Genomic DNA, 17,668 nt, shown 5'->3' with positions numbered 1-17,668 from the left:
TCACAAGTTTGAGGCCAGCCTCGGCAACTTAGTGAGACTCTGTCTCAAAAAAAAAAAAGGCTGGGGATATAGCTCAGTGGTAAAGCACCCCTGAGTTTAATCACTACCACCCCCCTAAAAAAGGTAATGGCTTATTGTATATAACCAATTTATTTCCTAAGATTAAATATTTGGGTTGCTTTAAAAAAAAAAAAAAAACCATATGGGTGCTTGCCTAGCATGTATGAGGCCCTAGGTTTGATCCTCAGCACCAAATAAAAATAAAAGTATTGTGTCCAAGTACAACTAAAAAATATTTAAACAAATATATAATGAATAATTTTTCTAAGAATAACATATTTTATACAATAACTATCCCAGAATAAAAGTAAAATTCATACCAGCTAATTTTAGTGAAGTTTGTTTTCTTTTTACTGGAGATTGAACTCAGAGGCACTCAGCCACTGACCCATATCCCCAGCCTTATTTTGTATCTTATTTAGAGTCAGGGTCTCACTGAGTTGCTTAGAGCCTTACTTTTGCTGAGACTGGCTTTGAACTCATGATCCTCCTGCCTCCACTGAGATTATAGGCATGCACCACCATGCCAGACTGAAGCTTATTTTCAAATAAATAAAATGAGGCCTTAAATAATTATAAAGCCTTAATTTTCAGGTGCAATGACCTGAAAAGAACAAATGTCAGAATTAAATTCTCTATTTAAAAATAAACAAAAAAGAGGCTTCCAATCACAGTTATTAGTCCAGAAGAACCATGGGTTTTTAATCATCTTCATCATAGTAATTATCTGCTAATGCCCTCCCATGCTTTTCCAAAATAAGTAGAAACCATTCTATTCACTCTGGAGAAAGAAGGTTAGCTTTAGTTCTAAATATACTAAAATATGTTATTTCTCTTTTGTCAAAATTATTTATGAGCAAATTAAGTTTATGGAAAAAAATCACATGAATATTATTTTTAGTATATGCTCTACAGTATGTGATACACCAAGTAATATAATTATTGCCATTTGGTGGTGGCAAATATAAAATAAATTTCCTCTCTATTTATTGCATTATTAGCAACACAAAGGCAAAATATTGCCGGAGTTCCATATTTTATACAAGAATTTCAAATGCAAAAGGGGGCTTTATAGGTTTTCACAATTCATTTTAATCTTATATTAACAGTTAAGCTGAAATCTCATGGGCAAATTTCTGATCAACCTTCTTGTACAACAGCATTTACCAATAAAATTTAATTACCTCAAATATTATGGGACTCTTGACATTTATCAAACAGCATGTAAATTCAATGACTTTTTCCTCTGTACTAAACTTTTTGTAAAAATTCTTTTGTAAAAATTACATTTTTCTCCCTTTAACCAAAGACAGCTAGCTAGCTTAGCATCCTACCATCACAAATACTTATTCAACAACTGTTTGTTAATAACTACTTTTTTGCTAAGTGCAAGGATTATAACATTGAACTGGAGAAATTTTTTCTGGCTTCATGAAGCTTACACAAAATCTTCTCGTCTTTGGTCCTGATTTGAAATATGGGGTAGTAAAACACCAGCCCTCCACCTATAATTTACAATGAAAAAAATAACAAGCACACATGAAAAAAATTAGAGTAAGGAAATACAACAGTTTTTTCCCCCTATTATGACTTCCTTAATAGTTTTCTGCTGAAATACTGAATTATTTCAGAAGGAAAAATGTTTGGTGCCCTTCAACTAAAATATTTAAGTTAAAAAAGTATGCAGATAACCTTCTCACACAAAATTATCACAAAGCAAAGTATGCCTCACTCCTCAGTAATTTATATAATTACTGCCAAAGAAAGTGTCAAGAGGCGAGGATCACAAATGAATTCAAACTGAGATTAAAGTTGTACATAATAGATTTATCACAGAATTAAACATATCCTAAGGCTGTAAAAGCCCAAACTTCCTCAGAGTGAGCATTCAAAGCAAGGAGGGGTTGTATCTCATTCACATCAGTATACACAGCTCTATGATTTTGCTTAAACATGTGACAAGTGACAAACATTTTCTCATGAATGAACATTTAACATACTAATGATTCTACCTTCTTGGCAGAAGTACTTTTTTTTTTTTTGGTTTCGTTTTTTTGTCCCAACTAGAAACAAGATTCTTGTAGGTTATAAACTAATATCATCAGTTTCACACAGTCCAAACTAATACAAAATATTTATAACATAAATTCCCAGAAGGTAGGTACCACTACTTACTCCCATTAAAAGCCCATCCAATCTACTCAGGAAGAAGTAAATGTAAAAGGTAAAACTACAAAGCAGTGTAATAAGTACCTTCATAGAAGTCCTATGTATACATGTCTGTAAGAAGGAGAAATACATACATGCATACAAGTGTATTAGAAATCATGAGATACACTAGTCAACAAATGATATCAGGAAATTGGTAAGCAACTGAAAAAAAAATTCCTTTCAACAGAATTCCTTTGCCAAGTGATCACTAAACTGAGATTTACATACTTAAAAAATATAATAAAAGTACTGACTGATTTCAACCTAAGATGGGAAACATGGCAGGGATGTTCTTCTCTCTTACCGCTCATAGAAGATCTAGAACTGTAATACAGCTATAATAAGAAATAAAAGACCAATAATTTAGAAAGTAAAGTATAGAACTGTAAACATGAGAGTCTCTGTAGAAAATTCCATGGAATCTACATAAAAGTTCCTATAGGTAAATACATAAATTTAGCAAACTTATAGGTTATAATTTTTATTTCTACATACTATTAATGAACTAGAAATAAAAATTTAAAATATCACTTGTAATAATGATACTATTCATAATAACACCAAAAAAAACAAAAACAAACAAAACAACAAAAGACCCAACCTGGAAATACTATGGTATTTAACAAAATGTGTTCAAAATCTTTATGTTAAAAACTACAAAATAGAGACTGGGGGGTATAACTTAGTGAAACAGCACCTTTGCTTAGCATGCTTGAGGTCCTGGGTTTAACCCCAACAATGGAAAAAAAAAAAAAAAAAAAAAAAAAAAAAACAATAACAAACACCAAAAAACTACAGAATATTGGTGAAAGAAAATGTGTTTATAAGAAATATAATACTCATGAATGGGAGGACTCAATATTCTTAAAATGTCAATTTTTCCTCATTTAATCCATACATGAAATGCAATCCCACTCAAAATCCCAGTGGGCTTCTTGGGGAAGAAATCATTAAAAGTTACTCAAAAATTCACACTGGGGCTGGGGATATAACTCAGCTGATAGAGTGCCTGCCTCACATGAACAACGCCTTGGGTTCAATCCCAAGCACCACCAAAAACAAAACAAAACACTAAATGGAAAAGGACCTTAAAGAGCCCAAAACAAATTAAAAAAAAAAAAAAAAAAGTTTGGGGTTGGGGTGCTGGGGTTGTGGCTCAGTGGTACAGAGCTTGCCTAGCATGTGTGAATTGAAAGTTCCTAGCACGCACATAAATGAATGAATAAAATAAAGATCCATCAACATCTTTAAAAAATAAATAAATAAGCAAGGCACATAGTGGCACTGTAAGTCCAGTGACTCAGGAGGCTGATACAGAAGGACTACAAGTTCAAGACCAGCCTCAGCTATTTAAAAAGACCCTATCTGAATATAAAAAGGACTGGGGAGGCTAGGCATGGTGGTACACACATGAAATCCCAGTGACCTAAGAAGATGAAGCAAAAGGATCACAAGTTTGAGGTCAACCTGGGCAACAAAGCAATACCCTGTATCTAAATAACAACAACAACAACAAAACAAAAAAAAACGGCTGGGGTTTAAGTTCAGTGGTAGAACAACCCTGGATTCAATCCCCAGTAGTTCAAAAATGAAAAAAAGATAAATAAAGCTGGAGGATTCACATTATCAGAAAGATATAGCAATCAAGACACTGTGGTACTAGAAGACAGATAGATCTATAGAACCATACAAATGCAACCAATAGATTTTTGACAAAAAGTACAACAATAATTATTTTAAAAATGAATACTTTTTCCAACAAATGAACAACACATTTAGAAAATAAGAATAACAGAGACGTTTGCTTACATAGTTGTATAAATTCTAGGTATCAACAAATTATACTTAGTTGGCTATATTAAGGGGAATCAGACAACTCAGGGATAATGTGGACGGAAGTGAAGGAGAACAATTTTATATTCATAACCTTCCTATTCCTTTGCAATTATATGATTGTGAAAATTGACTCTTTTAGGGGACGGGGTACTGAGGACTGAACCCAGGCGCACTTAACCATTGAGCTACGCCCCCATGCCTTTTTACTTTTTATTTTGAGACAGGGTATTACTAAATTGTTGAGGCTGGCCTCGAACTTGGGATCCTCCCGTTTCAGCCTCCCAGGTTGCTAGGATTACAGGTACATGCCACCTTGTCCAGCTAAAATTTAATCTTAAAAGTTATACAGATGAGTCAGATGCATATCAATAGTAAGATTACTTAAACACAGTTTCACATGCATAAGGCATAAAGCCCTGGGTTTGATTCTCAGCATGCAGGCACACGTCCTCCATCCCTTAAGAAAACATAGTGAGACCCTGTCTGAGTGAGAGAGTGAGAGAGAGAAAGGGAGAGAGTGAGAGAGTGAAAGAGAGAGACACACACACACATACACACACACAGAGGGAGAGGGGGGAAAGGGAGAAGGAGGGAGGGGAGAAAGAATTATATTAAAAATTAAAGTAAGAAAGTCAGTTATATATGATAAAATACAATTATTCTACTCACAGATAACACTATTTTATAAAGGGATCCCCTTCCCTGACCAAAAAAAAAAATGTTAAAGCACTTAGGTCCAAAATTTATTCACTATATTTTATAGCATTGCATGTATCAGCCAATTGAAATAATCTAAGAGATATGATAAATCTAAATCTGGATTTCTCAGTATTAGCATTATCAATATTTTAGGACATACTTTGTCATGGAATTTTGTCCCACACATTGTAGGGTATTTAGCAGAATCTATGGATACTACCTACAAGGTATAACTCATTCCAATATGGTAGCCAGAAATGTCTCTAGATACTGACAAAAAGGCTACCAGTGAACAATACTGCCCCCTGTTGAGAAACACTAAACTAAATTAATGATTTCTTAGAATAATAAGTCATACTATAAAAAGCAAAAAAAAAAAAGGAAAAAAAAGCAATAGTTATGTTCCTCAAAATTTCAAATATATAATCTGTGAAAGGCCAAGGTTCGTGTCGGAGATTAAAATGCACACACACAGATAGCAGTGACAAAGATGAAGCACTTTACTGCAAGCTGGTGCTAGTTTATATAGAAAGTGAGAGTCAGTTATCTTAAACCAGGAAGCTCCCAGGGCCAATCATAGTAAAGGTCAGATCATCACCTACGGTGCGCGCACGTCCACCCTGCATAAGATTCATGGGGGGCACGAGCTGGCCACGATCACGGAAGACGGGAAGACCAATTAGAAAATTTTCAAAACAACTTGTTATCCGCCCACTGGCAACTTGCCTGCCGCCATGTTGCATTAGGGGCTCCTTAACTGAAAGGCCCAGGGAGTTCTAGCCGCCCACTGGCAATTTGCCCACTGCCATGTTTGAAAGGCCCGGGGAGTTCTCAGGGAGTCTCCCAACAATCTGTACACGTGGAAAAATGACAATTCATACCCTATTTGAATCAAATGTATGATATGTCAAGATCATTGTATTGTCTTTAACAACTAATAAAAAAATAAATAAAATTTTTTAAAAAGAACCTAAGCAACTTAGCAAGACCCTGTCTCAAAATAAAAATATTAAAAAAGACAAAAAAAATTTCAAATATAACTTGAATAAAACGACATCAGACTAGCTAGCAACAGACAAGGTATTTTCTCTATCTTAATATCAGTACAAAACTCAAATTGTTTAAGATTTACCTTTTTAAAAAGTGTAAATATATACATTACTTTTAAACACAATATACTAAGCAAAGTAAGCTTTTAATGACTCAAGAAAATGAACAATACATCCATTTACATTCAGTTCACACTAAAAAAGTGGGAGTGACATCACAAAATATGGCAGAGTAGGGACTCTAGGACTCCATCCCTCCAAGGCAAGGAATAAATTGGCAAAAACTATCAGAATCAACATTTTCACATATTAGAGTCTAATCAAAATCTTACAAAAAATATCAGAACACCTAGTGAAAAAAGAAACTGCTGCAAGTTCTGTGGCATTTTACTTACCTACTTACTACTCCAAAACTTCTCTAAATGGCTGCAGCCATGATAATAGCATCTCACATTGTTGCAGTTGTTGGTTCCAGAGATACCAACGTGGACCTTATGCTCAAAGATCTGTAGTTGTTTTTTGAACTATATAGGGAACTGTCTCAAGGACTTATAGTTCCATAAGCCTTGGATATTCTTAAAACTGAAGCAGCTTCCCCAATGGTATTTGTTCAAAGTATTAAAGGGAAATGTTTAGCCATGGCCACATGTGGTAAGATATAACATTTGGGGTAAGAAACAGATCTAAAAACCTGGAAAGGAAGGGGATAGGATAGGAGATAGATACTTAAGGGAATAAAGGCTCTGGAAACACTCTATATATATCATAAAATCTAGAAGGCACAAACATGCCTAGGGCTAGAAACGTGCCCAGAAAATATCCAAAAAAAAAAAAACCCAAAAAACCCAATTTTTATTTATTTATTTTTAACTTCCGGGGGAACTTTCAATTCTGTATAAGGCAGAGCTAGAAGTTGTTTGGCTGAGCACTGAATGCCCTAACCCAGAAGCATTCCACAAAGATCAGGGGAGGTTTGGTTGTTTTTTGACTCAGGTGTTTAAGAAAATCTCTGTCAAAACTGTCAACTCAGAGAAGGGAACAGAGAATTCAGTTATTACACGCAACAAAGAATATAGACTGCCAAAACCAAAAAAAGTTTAGGAGTCATTAAAAAACCCTTAAGCAATAATAATAATCCCTGGGGAAGGGGGGAGAATTGGATTTCCAGCTGTATTATAATATTCAAAATGTCCCAGTTTCCAGCAGGAAAATTTAAGGCATGCAATAAACACAAACGTAGATCCTGCTCAAAGGGGTGTGTGTGTGTGTGGGGGGGGGTGATTAATAGAAACTGTCCCTGAGGAAGGCAATAAATACTGGATGTATTAGACAAAGACTTTAAATCAACTGTCTTAAATATGCTCAAAGAACTAAAGGAAATGCTGGACAAAGAACTAAAATGAACCAGAAAAATGTCTCTCCAAATATAGAATATCAATATCAATAAACAGAAATTATAAAAAGGAGCCAAATAAAAATTCTAGAACTAAAAAGTATAATTAGAGTGAGAATAAAAAAGCCAGTTATTTGAAAAGATCAACAAAACTGACAAAACCTTTTGCTAGACTAACCAAGAAAAAGGGGAAGAGATTCAAATTACCAAAATTAGAAACAAGTGGGCATAATCATTACTATCCATCTTAAGAGGAAAAAAGTTACTACTGTTAGGGTAGTACTATACATCCATCTACATGAAGTGGACAAATTTCTAGAAACACATAAGCTACTAAACCTGACACTGAATAGAAAACCTGAACAGACCCACAACAACAACAACAAGAGATCAAGTAAATAATCAAAAGCCTCCCTATAAAGAACAGTCTAGGACCAGAGGGCTTCACTGATGATGTCTACTAAAAATTTACCAAAAATTAACCTCAAGTCTTCTGAAAATAGAAGAATGACTTTCTTCAATGAACAGAGCTGGAACAAATGGACAGCCACATTCTTTGAGGCCAGCATTATTATCCTGATACCACTGCTAGAAAAAAACATTATTTAAAAAAAAAAAAAAAAAACACTGACCAAAATCCTTTATGAATAGATATAAAAACATCTACAAAATACTAGCAAATCAAATTCAGCAGCATAAAAAAGAGAATTATAAACCATGACCAAATGGAATTTATCACAAGAATGCAAGGTCGTTCAACATTGCATTTAAAAAAAAAAAAATCAATACTATATCATATTCATAGAATGGAATGAAAAAGCACACAATAATTCCAATAATGTAGAGAAAAAGCTTCTGACAAAATACGATGTCATAATAAAACACTCAACAAACTTAAAGTAGAAAGAAACTTCCTTACCACAATAAAGAACATTTATAAACAAAGTGTACAGCTAATATCACACCTAAAGGTAAGAAACTCAATGACTTTTTCCCCACCAAAGATCAGTTACAAGATAAGGATGTACATTTTTACCACTTCTATGTAACACTGTGCTATAAATTCTAGCCAGTTAACTATGTAAGAAAATGAAATAAAATCCATTCAAATTGGAAAGGAAGCAGTAAAACTACAAAACAAAACAAAAACAGTCCTCTAGTTGCAAGATGACCTTACATATAATCTTAGAATAAAAACCCATCAGAACTAATGAATGAATTTAGCAAATTTGTAGTCTTTATGGTCAATTCACAAAATCTATTCCTTCCATACACCACCAATGAACAATCCTAAATTAAGCAATTAATTCCTATTAAAATGGAGAAAATACACCATCTGTTGTTAGCTAGTCTAATGTCATTTTATTAATACAGCACAGTTAACTCACTGGTAAAGAGCTATTCCTGAAAAAGAGAGCAGGATGCAAAATGGGCTAGTGTCCACAACAATTGTGACACACTACTGGTGGGAACATCAATTGATACAACCTCTGTGGAGGGCAACAGCAACTACTAACAAAATCATATACACCCCAATGAAAAAGATCTCTAAGATTTATCAACTGGGGGTTAAGAAAGTACACAAAAATCAAGTAAGCCATCCTGTGTGTTAAAAGGGTGAGAAAAGAAAGAAGAAATTTGCTTCACTGGAAATCTGCATCACCAATACCCCTTCTACGGTCTGCAACAAGGCAGATACCCGGAACCACATTTCCCAGAATCTCTTTTCTTGAATGATTCAAGGATAGCCAATAAGGGACACTCATGCAAGAGAAAATGAAAGCAGATTATTACTGTCTGATGATAACTGTAAGTAAATGCATACGAAGAGAACTGGCATTAGGTTTGTTAAATGAAAATCATTTGCTTTTTCCATACTCAATAATGTACAATGTCAATTTTCTAAATTAAATCTATAATCTCAATGGAATACCAACCAGTTAAGCTCAAAAGGAGTTCTCAAAGCACTGTGATTTTTTTTTCTTCTAATTTTATATATAAAAGCACAGGGTAAAGAGTCAGTTTGGGAGAAAACAAAAACATATACAGGAAGGAAATTCCAGGTTATTCCAAAAAAAAAAAAAAAAAAAAAAAAAACCCAATTAGGAAAAGGAACTGCAAATTTTTTAGAAGGAAAATAATGGAATATTTTAAAGACCTTGACATGTTCATTACATGAGAAGTTTGGGAGGGGCCACAAAAGATTTATAAATATAATTACATTAAGATCAAAACGTTCTAAAAGAAACCTCTAACAAAATAAAAAGTCTAGCCATACATGAAGATGTATAGCAAAACCAACAAGATTCATAGTAGACAGACAGATACAGATATATGCTTATGACTGCATTGTAAGGAAAAAAAATGAGCAACTGGCAAAAAATCAAACTGGTCAAAATATATGAAAATACATCAAACCTCAATAGGATTACAGGAAAAGGGAATTATACTAAGATACCACTTCACATACACCACATGGCAAATGTAAAGTAAAAATTCACAGCAAGTTTGAGAGCAAAGAGGAATTAATATAATTGCTTCTAGCCAATATAACTGATAAAATCACCTTGAAGAAAATCATAATTTCATAGTAAAGGTGAACATGTATATTCCCTATGAACAAGAAACTAATTCATTTATCAATCTTAGAAATGTTGTACACAAAAAGATATACAAGAATTTCTACCAGAGCACTATTTTTTACTTTTTTTTTTGGTGGTGCTAGGGATTGAATCCAGGGCCTTGTGCATGAGAGGCAAGCACTCTACCAACTCAGCTATATCCCTAGCCCCGGAGCACTATTTTTAATAGCTCAAAACTGGACATTACCTATCTACAGTGTTTTAGAGGAATAAACTATGGTTTATGTGTATGAATACATAGCAATTTTATTATCTTAACATGGATGAATTTTAAAAGCAGTGTTGCTTGCAAGAGATACACAAACTATACCATTTATTTAAAATTTTAGAAAACAAAAATGATAGCACACATTGCTTATTACATTGTTTATGAATATGTAAATACAGCATGAATGAAAAAGCTTCAATGATATAAGACATTTTTAAGATGGCTATCTAGAAGAAAAATGGGAATATGGCTCTAGTGATATATATATAAAGCAAATATGTTAAAGTATTGACATCTTTAACATCTATAAACATCACCTGTTTATTCCAGGTGATACTTAGTTTTTTATTGAATTATATTTTATTTATGTATCTGAACATTTTAATTTAAAACATTTTTCAAGAACATTCTGATTGGCTTGAGTATAGAAGATTGAACTGAAATGCAATAAGACTGGAGAAAAGCAGACCACTCAGAGAACCAACTACAGCATTAATTGAAGTATAAAATGAAAGCAGCATGAATGGCTATCAAAGTGGGAAGGAGATCAATATTACATGTACATATGAATTAAGACTAGAAAGTTCCTCAGTTACGTGAGCATGGTATATCTGGATAATTTTCTGTCTTTAAAATCTTATAGTCAACGTTTTTCAAAAGAAAATATACAAATGGCCACTGAGTATATGAAAAAAATGCTAAAAACCCACTAACTATCAGGGAAAGGAAAATAAAACCCATGAACTATCACTTTACACCTGTCTTTATGGCTATTGCCAAAAGACAAAGAAAGGTAATGTTGGTGAGGATGTGGACAAAGGGGAATCCTTATACACTGTTGGTTGGAACATGAGTGAGTATAGCCATTAGGGAAAACAATACAGAGGTTCCTCAAAAAATTAAAAATAAGGGTTGGGGCTATAGCTCAGCAGTAGAGTGCTTGCCTAGCACATGTGAAGCCCTGGGTTCGATCCTCAGCACCACATACAAATGAATAAATAAAATAAAGGTATTTAAAATTTTTTTAAAAAAATTTAAAAATAGAACTGTTATATGATCCAGCAATTCTACTATAGTGTACATATACAAAAGAACTGGAATCAATATGTCAAAGAAAGATCTGCAGCCTCATATTCACTGTAGCATTATTTACAAAGCCAAAATGTGGAATTGACTTAAGTGCCTGTGAACAAATGGATGATTAAAAATTATAGTATAAGCTGAGTGCCCCTATCTTAAATACTTGGGACTGGAAGTGTTTTTGGATTTTAGATTTTTTTGGATTTTGGAATATCTGCATATATATACATAATGAGATTCTTGGGGATGAGACCAGATTCTAAACACAAAATACATGTATGTTTCACATAAATGGGAAATGGGGTACAAAGGGAAAGAAGGGCTGAGATATTGGTCAAAGGACACAAAATTTCAGTTAGGAAGTATAATTTAAAGAGATCTACTACACTGTGTTTACCACAGTTACCGATATATTATATCTGAAAACTGCTGAGAGTAGCTTTTAAGTGTTCTCATAACATACACACACCCCAAAGTATGAAAGGCATTATGTATGTTAACTAGTTCAATCTAGCCAGCCAATAATGTATACATATTTTTAAAAATCATTTTGTATATCAGTATGTACAACATCTATTTGTCCATTAATAAATAAGAAATCTATATTATATTGTTGAAATACTCTGCAGATACACTTAAAAAAAAAAAAGTCAAAAAGTCCCCAATATTGGTTTGCTTTTTGTTTTCTCAAAACATTCAGGTTCAATTATATCAACTTAAGAGTTAAGTGAAATTAGGAAGCCATTCTACAAAAACATTTAGTAAAAAATCAAAGCCTAACGAACCTCTATCCAGAAACTCTGCAATACTAATTATTAAACCTGATTCACAGCATTATCATGTCTGTATTACTAATACAATGGACCAAAGGGCATGTCCTTGTCAGCCTTGCACCAAAACTTGTCACTTTCACTGTCTGTGTTATCATATGAAAGCTGGAAGCTCACAAGGTCTAAAATTAATCTCTAATCATCACCTGAAAAAAACTCTATAGATACTACAGCACCTCAAAATTTGGTCTCAGTAGAGAACTGAGATAGATTACAGGTAAAAAAATACTGCAAATTCCAAAAACATATGCAGAATATCAGATAATAAATCAACTCATTTTAATAAACAACAATATTCTTTTGTATTTCAGAACTTTAAAATTTAAGGGGAACCAATGTGATGCTTAATTATGTCTTGGAAGAAGTAGTCTATGACACAGCTAAACTAGAATAAATTCTTCCATACACTGAACTGAAATCACTTCCTGTGGTTTTCATCCATTAGTTTCTAGTTTGATATACAATAAAAGTCCATTCTGCTTCCCTGTGAAAGACCTCGAAGTATCTGAAGCAGCCATGATGCCTGTACTCCCATTCCCATGCCTAGGCTAATATTCACAGCTTTATGTTCCTTATTGTCCTAACCATACAATAGAACATGATTTCAACCATATCTCCTCTCTACCCCAAGTGTGATAATTCAGATGTCAAAATAGAGGCATCCTTGTCACTTTCCTTACACCAACCTCTACATTTCTTTTTATCATATGCTATTGGTAACAAGATGTGATCTCATCCCCAACAATATGCTACTGGAATTAGTTGGGGGATAGAAGGACAGGATCTTACCGTTTCCCTCTTCAATTTTCCCTTGTCAAATTTCCATGAAAACTTGGTTTATTAAAATTAATTCTCTTCATTCCTTAATCTGCCATCCAAAGTCTTCAGTATCTTAGTCAATACTGCTGTCCACCTGTATTTCTGGTTTTCTTCCTTCCAAGAGTATGGAAGAAATACAGTTCCTTACCCATCCAACACTAAGGCTGGGTGTGGCCACATAATTTGATTTGATCAGTTAAATGTGAGTTGAAGTGATGAGGCCTTTGAGAGTGGGATATGCCATTTTTCAGGGTCCCTTTCTCCTGCTACAATGTTCCAGAAGATAAAAACTCCAGTCTCAGTTTGTGTATGAATACAACAAAAAGTAGAACATCTTGTCAACCTGACTGTGAACTGTAAATAAACCATTTTTGTTTTTAAGCCACTGAGATTTGTTATTTACTACAGCAAAATCTAGCCCATCCTGGCTAACATGCTATCCTTCCCATTTGCAAATCTGATGACCATTCCTTAAACCTAATGCAATCCATGAGTGTGGCACACATGTACATACGTGCTGCACACACACACACACACACACACACGCTCAGAGGTTAGGCTGTTTTGATTTGTTCTTGATGAATTCAAGTTAAGCTTTTAAAAATTTCTTTTTTTAGTTGTAGATGGACATAATGCCTTTATTTCACTTTTTTATTTTTATGTGGTACTGAGGATTGAATCCACTGACTCAAATGTGCTAGGCAAGTACTCTACCACTAAGCCACAATCCCAGCCCCTCAAGTTAATGTTTAATGATTAGAACTTCACCTCTCTTGGAAACAATTTATTCTAGAGTCTCACTTTAAGCCACATCAAGCTTCATAATCTACTTTCTTCCCTTTCTGAAAAACAGAATAATCCTTCCCTTCTGTACTGTTCAGCACCTGTTTCCCTAACTCAACAGTGTCCACAAACTTTAAAAGTGATTTAAAAACTTCAAGTTCTTATAACCATAGGATATATAATTCTTTCAAATCAAGAACAAACAGTTGCTGGGACTGGGGTTGTGGGCTCAGTGGTAGAGCGCTTGCCCAGTACATGTAAGGCACTGGGTTTGATCCTTAGCACCACATAAAAAAGAAGAAATAAAATGAAGGTATTGTGTCCATCTACAACTAAAAATGTATTTTAAAAAAAGAACACTTGCTAAATTTAATCACCCCTCTAGATTTCATTTTCCTCATTCTGTTACCTCTCACTAGTCTGCTTTAACCCAGAGGCAGACCTTATATGAACATAGTTCGAGAGAAATCCTTTATTTCAGAGGTAATATACATGTTACAGTCAGTGGGACAGTCTCTCTGTTCTCTGCTATGCACTCACTGCTGAAAATTATCTACTCCAAAAACATTTACCAAGTACTTACTATCTATTAGGCAACTGCTTGGTCTAGGACATAATCTACCCTCAAGGACCTTAACAATTAAAAATGCCAAGTAAATACCAGAGAGAGGATAAAAGGGACAACAATAGAGGTTATGACTGTCCTACTTAAGTTTAAATAATATAGTGCCTAAGAACATAAACCCTAAAATCAGACAGTCCTGGATTTAGGTCCTGGTCTCAATTTCCTCATCTGAAAAATCACATTAAAAAAAAAAAAAAAAAGGCAAAGGATTATTAAAGCACTAATCAGTCAACAAAACTAATGGACTTAGCTATTTTAATGCTATTATCCTGAAAGAAGTGTCCAATAATTCAAACAATTTAAATATGACCAATCAAATTTTTATTTTATAAATATTATGTTTTAAATTCAACAGCAAGAACAAATTAGTTCTGACAGTTCATAATCAGGTTGACAAAGGGTGGACCTAAAATGCAGAAAATCACTTTTAAAAGACTGTTGTACTAATCAATGGCTCACGGAAGCAGAAAGGATGAGAGATGGAAGGATGTCTAATATAGTAAGACAGGATCAACAGAACTTAATGGTCAACAATATGGGAGAATAAGGGGAAAAGAAGAGTTAAAGAATGACTTCTAGATTTACAACTTATGGAACTGGGCAAATGAGAGGACAATTAATTCAAGGTGGAAAAAACAAGGGCCATGCAGTTTTCAGAAAGAAGCAAAAAATGGGCTGGGTTGTGGCTCAGTGGTAGAGCACTCGCCTAGCACGCATGAGGTACTGGGTTTGGTCCTCAGCACCACATAAAAATAAAGTAAAGATATTGTATCCACCTAAACTAAGATAAATAAATAAATAATTTTTAAAAAAAGAAGCAAAAAACTCAATTTAGGGCATGTAAAATTTGAATACTATATTGGGACATAAGAGATGTCTCTAGAAAACAGGAATATCCATGATCTTAGTGTAAGAATTAAGTTAAATTAAGATTTAAAATAAAAAAACATGAATTGTAAAATGAGAGGACTAAAATTAGAAATCAAATACAAGCAAAATATACTTAATAGGTATTTTGAATATGATAAAGGTTATTTTGAATGGCAGATATTCTGCATACATAAATGAATCACAGTAAGTAAGGACGTGCTTAAAAATTATCATCCTCCAAGTACACCTCAAAGAATAAGTTTCTTTCGTCTTTTTTGATACTGGGGATTAAACCCAGGGGTGCTTAACCAGTCAGCCACATCCTCAGCTTCTTTTACTTTTTTCAGACAGGGTCTCACCAAGTTGCTTAGGGCCTTGCTAAGTGCTGAGGCTAGCTTTGAACCTGTGATCCTTCTGCCTCAGCCTCCAGAGCCTCTGGGATTATAGGGGTGTGTGCCACTGCACCTGGCAAGAATAAGTTTCTTAAAATTTTTCTGTGTGGTTTGCAAAAAACTTCTCAACCTTGATAATTTAAAGGGGGAAATCAACAGATAAAAAGCCTGGAATCTGTTAATACACACCCAGTATAATTCAAGTTTCAATAAAATAAGAAAAAAATTACCAAAAAATATTTAGTCTTTGGTTCTGACTAAACACTGCAGAAATTTATGTAAGTTATACCTCCTCAGGCCTCAGTTTTCTTATCAAAGATTTGAAATTGATGATTAAAATTTATTTCCATTGTATCATCTATCTTTAATGACTATACATTTTATGTAGTTATGTCAATTTCAGTATCCTTATCTCTTAAACAAATATCTTAACCCCAAAACCAAATACTAACAATTACCTTCAAAAGCAAACAGGAAACAGAAATATCAAAGGCATGCAGTATCAAGGACTAGAACTGTATCTGTGCTTAGGTTTTTATCTGAGAAAGCAAAAAACAAAACCCAAATAAACGATGTTGTAAATCTAGAAACTAAGCATTAAGTTCTCATTGCAACTTGACCATCTTTAGCACTTTGTAAATAAAAACTCCACAGATTTCCAGATAACATGAAAAAATTTCAATATATATTTTTCATGGTAAATTTTTGATAAACAATTTCAAAGTTAATAACCATCTAACAGCACCTCCTATTTAATTTCTTATTTAGTTAAAACTAACAGATGGGGCAGGGCAGGGGGAGGGGTCTAAATTAGGAAGTAAAACTATTTCTCTGCAGGCATAATGAAGGAGGGAAGATAATATTGACAAGGATAAGAGAAACTAAAACAGTGTACGAATAAAATGGTATGGCCATTCATGCACACCTTGCAGTAAGGTGGTTCCTCAAAATATTAAACACAGAATTACCACAGGATCCAGACAATTCCACTCTGAATACACACCTGTTATAGTCTGGGTTTGAATTAAGTGTCCCCCAAAGGATTAAAGGCTTGGTCCCTAGGGTGGAACTGTTGAGAGATGGGGCCTTACTGAGAGGTCCTTAAATGACTGGGGATGTAACATTGGAAGGAAGTTCTTGTGGAACTCCCTGGTGGGATAATAAATATTTTTTGTTTGATTAATTTTAGGAAGAGCTATTTTGGCTTGGTTTTGTTTTTGCGGTACTGGGGATTGAACCCAGGAGTGCTCTAGCACTGAGCTATACCCCCAGCTCCCTCTTTAAAATTTTTTTTTATTTTTTTAATTTTGAGATTGGATCTCCTTAAGTTGCTGAGGCTGATCTCAAACTTGTGATTCATCTGACTCAGCTTCCCAAATCACTGGGATTACAAGTGTGTCACCATTCCCAGCAAGTATTTTTTAAACCTAAGGTAAAATAGTATTCTAATGGGTTTCATCTCTCTGTGTGTGTCTCTGTCTGTCTGTCTCTCTCTCTCTCTCTCTCACACACACACACACCAAAAAAAAAAAAAACCCAAGACATGTGCCCCTAAAAAATCTCATGCCATTTTTCAGATAGGATAAGAATGTAATCATAAATCATTTTATCTCAAAGAAAGTAGAGAGCAAAAGAAAGAAAAATTAATGTGGAATTTAAAAAGATAAATACATCTACTCAAATGTTTCAAAAAGTATACCGGCGATTAGAAAAAAAAAAAAAAAATTTAGGCATATTCTTAAAGCAAGAACTTACCTGAATTTAACTAGTAAAAAATATTCAAGTACAAATATCAATGTTAATTATTAATAATTTGTGCTAGCACTTGAAAAAACAATGTAATTCACTGAAAATTTTTAAATGTTTTAAAAAAGCAAAATGTGAACAAAAAATTTTAAAATTGTCTTTTTCTACTATTCTAGTTCTTAACCTCCATGAACTTTCCATGGATTACAGTATTACATATGAAAACTATATTTACAGAATCAGCTTATCAAAATATTAATATCTTGGTAGAAATCATTGTCATTCTTTAAGTTTTTAACCCAACTGTTGACCAATTCTCCCTATTTTCTCTGGATCTTCCAACAACATACTTATTCAATGACTTCACAGATGATTCTCGAAGATCTATCTAAACACGTACCAAACTTAACCTTTGGAAAGGTGTA

The 17,668-nt window shown here is 33.8% G+C and overlaps 1 protein-coding gene across 6 annotated transcripts in view; it reads right to left on the bottom strand.

Moving 5' to 3' along the window:
• Nucleotides 1-17,668, bottom strand: part of Ankrd28 (ankyrin repeat domain 28) — a 167,058-nt gene that overhangs the window by 128,957 nt on the left and 20,433 nt on the right. The gene's annotated exons all lie outside the window — the stretch shown is intronic.

Source organism: Marmota marmota, unplaced genomic scaffold (genome assembly GCF_001458135.2).
Source record: "Marmota marmota marmota unplaced genomic scaffold, marMar, whole genome shotgun sequence".
NCBI classification, from domain to species: Eukaryota; Metazoa; Chordata; class Mammalia; order Rodentia; family Sciuridae; genus Marmota; species Marmota marmota.
This window is presented reverse-complemented; position numbering and strand designations above follow the sequence as displayed.